The following is a 7271-nucleotide window of genomic DNA, read 5'->3' on the forward strand; positions in this document are numbered from 1 at the left end:
TGAAGAAGTACTGCACCAGCTGGTAAAGTTTTTAACCGTTTCGCATAACTTTGCCAGCATGGTGTACATTGTTAGATAAATTGCAGTTTGTTGGAACAACAAAACTAGTGAGATTTGCATCATGGTAATTTGGTTCAAAATTTAATTATCACCAATCTAATATCATCCTGTTAATCCCAGATTGGGTAGTGGTGGTCATTTCATCGGCATCAATATTATGAAGTCTATTATTATTTACTTTGTTGAACGAATGAATCCAAGCTCATCTATCAACGATGGTGTTCACGGGTTCCTGGGTCTTACTCCCACTTAATCTGGATAGTGCCGAAAGTCATCGCCGTGACTCGAGCCATTGGATTTGGACTTGACTATTTTAAAAGGTACGATTAGGGTCGTTTTAACCCTAGAAAGATAATCTTATTTCGACCTACGGTAAAGATAATCATACGTCTATGAGACGTATTCGCATTTATAAGTGCCTATGGGACAAGTTTACATAAATAACCTTTTAAAAAGTTATTGAATCATTAGTTACGGGTTTTCTACGACAAATAAAAGCATAATTACAATTAGGAAATGAATATAATTTAAAAACAACGAAATTTTGTTAACCTCTTACAAAATAACTAAAAAAATATAAAGTCTTCCTTTGTTGAGTAATTATGTAAATCTTAAATTTAAAATCAATATTTTTTTTACTTATTATTATAGAATAAGGACTAATTAACAGCTTCATATAAAAAATCAACAAGTTTTAAGTTTAAATCACATTTAGATACAGCCTTTACATATATCAGTTTTATGTTCACCACAAATGCTTTTATTATATTTATAACATGTAATTTTCGACATCCTTCTTATTTTTGACGGACATGCAATTCCTCCGATGTTGAGTCTATTACTTCAGCAGCAACTTCATCAACAAATTCGTCTTCGGTGTTACTCTGCACGTCATCTTGATTCAACTCATCCTCCACTTCACTGTCACTCTCTGACAGAATCTCATCTTCACTGTTCTCCAATATTTTTTTCAATTTGGTTGTTATCAAGGGCCCCGCGTCCAGCCATTCTAATAGACTACCAAAATGACGTAAAATATAAAAAAAAAAACGATAAATAAAACGAACTATTACTACTGGGAATGAGGTTCAAAAGTTACACAAAGGATAATCATACGTCTCTCGAACGTATGCCATCCCTGTATCTACGTAATTATTGTACTTACCAGGGCGACACAGCCGTCTCGCGAAAGGTCTGCCCGGCCACTGGGATAACTTAGAAGGACAGAACGGTACGATGCGAAATAAAAAAATTATAGCAATATTTGTGTTGGCCGTGCGTCTCAAAGACGTAGATTATCTCTCTAGGGTTAACATTGAATTATTATAGAGATTTTATTACAATCAAATTTAATTGCCATTGAGACTGGTTTCAAGAATACGCGGCGTGGTCAGACAAAGTACAACAACACTATTGTGTATTAAGTACAAGACTACACTATTATTGGAGTTAAAAAAGAAACAATAACGCCGACTTGCGTCCAGTCTATTCCAATAGACTTTCTACATTGTTTCGGCATTTCTTCTCAGAGTAGTCCGTTAGGAAATGCCGACCTTATCTAGATTTTTTTTGCAAAGTGTGACGTGTACTAGTGCTCTTTTGTAGCCTATTTACCAGCCCATTTCATTACATATTATTACATGGCACTCATAACATAACCGGTGCCTCCCTAGATACCTTCCCTTGGGGATTTAAAAGGCGCGACTAACATATACACGTCACCGAAATGAAGCTGAAACAATTTTATCTCTAGGTAACTAAATCTTTCAGTGCTTGATCTTAGTTGACTAGAGCTTAAGTCTTACATCTTAATAAAAGCAGACTGACTGACTGACTGACTTAGCTTTACTTTACAATCTAATCCTATATTGTTCCTTCTAAAGAATCCACCTTGGGTAGCTTCAGAGGATTTTCGGGGATTAACTTTCATTTACTCGGATTCTCAGTACCTAATATTTTATTACGGACTGCCTCATTGGAGTTAGGACAGGGAGGGCGAAGTATGAGAGTTTGAGTTAAATTTCGAGTTTCTACAAAATTAATGATTATGTTATCGGTTTACGCACATAACTGTTTGATATTTTCATCAAACTCTACTAGTTCCAAGCTATGTTAGAGGCTCATATGCGAGTTCTTTGTCAAACAGTTGCGTGAGTAAGCCGATAACATAATAATTAATTTATTCTCATGAAAGTTACAATAAAAATTTGATAAAGTATTATTTTTAAGTATTTTGGACGATTACTTTATGTTTTAAATGAAAAACAATTTTATTTAAGTACAACACATATTTTATTTATTCTAAATTTGTAGCTCAATTATTTAAAAAAAAACCCTTACACATTTCACATTGCGAAAAGAACCTACATCCAAAAACAAATGACGTCATTCAATCAAGAGGAACAATAAATGAAACGCAACGAGTTCCCAAATCGGAGGGTCGTGTCAATATCGTTGGAACAAACTTTACCCAAGGCAAGATCGAATAGGCGACCTTTTAGCTAAAATCGACCCCTATTAGATACATGAAATTCCATATTTTAGTGGCAATACCGTCTCTGAATATGAATCCACTTCAATAATCATTGCTGAACGAACAAACGTATGGATTACTTCGATACACCTGCTACATATTATTGCTGCGGGTTGACAAACCCTGCCACATAAAGAAGAAAATATTCATACGAATTTTCTCTTGTAAACTACGGATCAATTTTCTGTTGATATTTCTTTGTTGTCTATGTTACTTGTTGTGACAATCTTTCCATTTACTATTTACAATTCAACTCCTCTGTATGTTATAACAAACATCTCATTAAATCCATGTATGTAATACAGACAGAAGTGATTTTGGCTCATATTAATACATTCTGCTTAGCAATCACTTAACTAAGTTAGATATTATATCTAAGCACTTAATTCCGCTCGTTACGAACATTTGAGACTATTAACATACCACCTAAGTACATAGTAAGAGATTACACAATATACTCAAGTAGGTACTAAACTATAAACATACATTTACATAAATTACTATTTGTGCCTATACTAAGGTAGAGAGTTTAACTAAATCCTGAATATTTTAACCGACTTCAAAAATAAAGGTTTTGTACTTCACTTTTAAAATTCATCTCTAATTTAATAATAAATGATAATATTCTCGCACGGAGAAGGTTTGAGCATTAATCACCACGCTTGCTGAATGCGGGTTGGCGATTTGAAACTTACAATTTTATTAGAAACTAGCTGACCCGTTAAACTTCACATTTTTTTCTCACATTTTACCCTTCCCTGGACTTTCACAAACAATTTAAGGCCAGAATTTGCCAAATCAGTCAAGCCGTTCTCAAGTTTTAGCGGGACTAACGAACAGCAATTGATTTTTATATAATAGAGATTATAAGCCCAGATTTCGTCACGATGATACGACACGACATTAATATTGTTTAATAACCTAGTATTTTCTGTATAACACAAAGAACAAAGGATAAAGTCAAAACCTCGTATTTAGCAGTCGCCCATCCATCTCTAAGATAAGACAAAGAAAGTAATAAAAATGTCAAGGAACTAGATTCAAGTCCAACTAAGCTTTAGCTAGCTAAGTCTAGATCAACCGTTCATCTAAATTAGGGTCTGGGCGCCAATAACTGGATCCTAACTAGAAGCAGACTGTACTATACCTCTACTATAAGCTTAAAACAATAGTATTTGTTCAAACTCGACGTAAATTTGTAGTATGCTAAATTTTAGTTCTGTAAGTGACCACTAGAGGCGCTGCAAAATTTGGCATACAAAAATTATATGTCGTTATTTATTATGTTACTAGCTTCCGCCCGCGACTCCGTCCGCGCGGATGTCGGTCTTCGCGTGGAAGTTTTATTTCTCCATTTTGAGTAACTCTAGACAATGACATCTTATAAATATCTGTTGGACCCAAATACGGCGAGGCCCATAATAATTAGTTCTAGATCCCTCTATTGAGCTACTGCTGTTGAGCTCGCGTTCTGTAGAATAAAACTGAAAAATAAGGATTTTTTTCTACGTATTTTTCCAGGATAAAGAGTATCCCATTTTATGCTCAGGATAGTAAGATATAATTATACCAAGTTTCATCGAAATCGAACCGTTAGTTTTCATGTGATGCCTGAACTTTTTCATATGTTTGACATACAGACAGACAGACAGACAAAAAAAAATTTAATCACATATTTAGGTTTGGTATCGATCCAGTAACACCCCTTGCTATTTATTCTTTCAATATTTTCAATGTACAGAATTGAACCTTCTACAGATTTATTATAATATTTAACCACATAGTTCCCGATCTCGCGGGATCTCTTCAAAAATGAGATGTGGAAGATATTCCAGGGAACTCTTCAAAAATCAACATAATGAGCTCTGCGTTTGAATTTAATAGATGTATACTCACTTAGGGCGATTGAAAAAATAGTTTAAAAACGGACTTAAACTAACTTAAAACAAAAGAAAGCTACGAATTACGAATTTATATTTTTTAAATGAAGAAACTATATTACAACCTATCCTCTATGCTATAATAACCAAGCTTAAATAAATAATTTAAAAGAAACGACTTAAATCTAATCTAATTGTAGACTTACAATTTTATTAAAAAAACTAACTACAGTAACTACTAATAATCGATATCAAACTAAACCTACGTTAAATAGTTTAACCAAAAAACCAGGAAAACCCAACAAATAAACTTATTAATTGACAAATACAACGAAACCAATTTAGAATATACGAAACAGCAGGACCACTACAGACAAATAATCATACGACTGATAATACACTTTTTCTACGATAGTACCGAAGCGCTCGGCCGATACCCAACCAAATGAATGTAACGAAACCATAGCGCGATCTATTTCGATCCCAACGCCATCTATCGAGGATAAAGACAACTTGGATTATTTATTTATACTCCGTTCGGGCATTTTCTTTGTACTAAAAGTTTAATTATATTGATACATTTTTTTCATACCTTTTTACTATTTATTTCTTTTTTTCGATGAATTAAAACAATAACATGAACCGAAGTCGTGTAACGATCGACGTAGAATTATCGTACTCCGTTAGAGCATTTTCTTTGTACTAAATGCTAAAATCGACCCCTTTTATTATATTGATATTATTTTTTGCTGAACGAACAAACGTATGGATTACTTCGATACACCTGCTACATATTATTGCTGCGGGTTGACAAACCCTAGAAAATATTCTACGTTTACTATTTATTTACTTTTTTTCGATGAATTAAAACAATAACATGAACCGAAGTCGTGTAACGATCGACATAGAATTATTTATAAATAATTTATTTCTTATTTTTATTTTTTGATTTTTGAAATAAAAATATATCTATGTCCTTTCTAAGGTTCTAAACTATATCTGTACCAAATTTCAACCAAATCCGTCAAATAGTTGCGGAGATTAATGGTAATATAAGCATAGAATGTTCGACGTGATTCTTTAATTTGACATAACTTTTTTATTTATGAACCGATTGACATGAAACAAACACTAAATGTAAATTTAAGCATCCCACAATATATTCGTGAAAACCGCATCCAACTCGGATCAGCCGTTTCTGAGATTAGCGCGCACAGACGAACAGACAAACAGACAAACAGACAAAAAAAAGTTAATTACATTTTTGGGTTCGACATCGACATAACAATAACCCCTGCTATTTTTTTTATTTTTATTTTCAATGTACAGACAGCACTTTTCTACGATTTTATTATATGTATAGATTGGCTACTACTACACTCGACGCCGCGTTTGTCGCGGAATGCTGCTCATGAATATGAGCCTCTAGCATGGCTTAAAACTAGTCGAGTTACTCGTCAAACAGTTACGTGAGTAAACCGATAGCATAATAATTAATATAGTATGTCTTATGAAAGTTATAATACAATTATTCTATGTTGTCACTATCGAGTATCGACAAATAAACTGCTTTAACACTAGAAGGGTCGGGGAAATTGCATACCTTCAAAGACCGCGACCGTCAAATTGACGGTATATGATAATTACGGAGAAAATATGATTGAAATATGTGTGTCATAAAAACAAAATTACGAATTTTAATTAATGCTTTTAATTAAATACTTTGATTAGTTACATAAAACATTTATTACAAATAATTTTTTTAAATACATTTTAACACATTGACCACAAACAGCTTTCTGGCAAATAGTACCTACATAAGTCACAAGTGCGGTTCTTTTTACATTTTGAATTAATTTGACATTGTCGTCTTTTTTGTGATGTAGAAGGCTGTTCTTCTTCAATAGTTATGTTATCCAAACGTTGAACGAAGCTGATGCAATTGTTTTTTATTCACGTACTCTGCGCGAAGTTCACTTACAACTTGTAGAATATTTATGACGAGAAATGTTTTCACCTGTAACTTGGCGATAAATAATCCATGAATTTATGGCGGCCAAATCTAGAATATTATTCCGTCGTTCCACCACTAAAACTAGGAATACACGTCCATTCAGTGCCATCACTAGCCACTTGTCTCATACCTATTTCGGGTAATGATGACGTTCTGACTTGCCTCCCACCACGTGTTATACTTCCCGAATGCACTAGCTCTTCCGCTGGATCCAGGTCTTCTGCCACGACTAAGTCTACGTATACCACGTTCGCTGTGTAAATTACTGTCCTGGGCGTTTCACTGTCGAAATGACTTTCAGTTGGAATGTCGGCTTCTGAATCCTCAGATGTAGAACTTTCTTGGTACTAGCTGAAAACAATCTTCATCTTCGTTATCACAATGCGTTACTGATAATTCATTGCCACTTTCATCACCTGAGTCATCTTCTTCAATATTACAAAGTTGCGACAACTCTCGTTCTATTTGGCTAAACTCGAGAGCTGTTTGGAACGCCGATTGGAATTCATTATATACGACAATTCTCTTCAAATAATCACGTTGAAACTGTAAGACATGTCAATAAACACAACATATAAATATATAGGTAAGATAATAAGGTAGAAACAAAACTTTTGTTTATAACACTTCAAAGTATTCAAGTGCCGTCAAATTGACGGCGTCCGGTCTTATTAGGTATGAGTAAGCATACCCCGCATATCAATCATTATTTATTTATTTTTATTAAGTTAAAACTTATACAATCATAAGTTATGAAAAGTCATTAAATATGAATACAAACTGA

General features: G+C 33.7%; 1 long non-coding RNA gene across 1 annotated transcript; it reads right to left on the minus strand.

Annotated features, from left to right (window-relative positions):
* Positions 1–563: 563 nt before the first annotated feature.
* On the minus strand, positions 564–1371 carry LOC126911276 (uncharacterized). The gene is made up of 2 exons (XR_007705796.1): positions 1226–1371; positions 564–1077 (listed from the first exon to the last, which is right to left on the minus strand). It is a non-coding gene; the product is annotated as an uncharacterized LOC126911276 (long non-coding RNA).
* Between the last annotated feature and the right edge of the window lie 5900 nt (positions 1372–7271).

The sequence above is a fragment of the Spodoptera frugiperda genome, chromosome 12 (genome assembly GCF_023101765.2).
Source record: "Spodoptera frugiperda isolate SF20-4 chromosome 12, AGI-APGP_CSIRO_Sfru_2.0, whole genome shotgun sequence".
Taxonomy (NCBI): Eukaryota; Metazoa; Arthropoda; class Insecta; order Lepidoptera; family Noctuidae; genus Spodoptera; species Spodoptera frugiperda.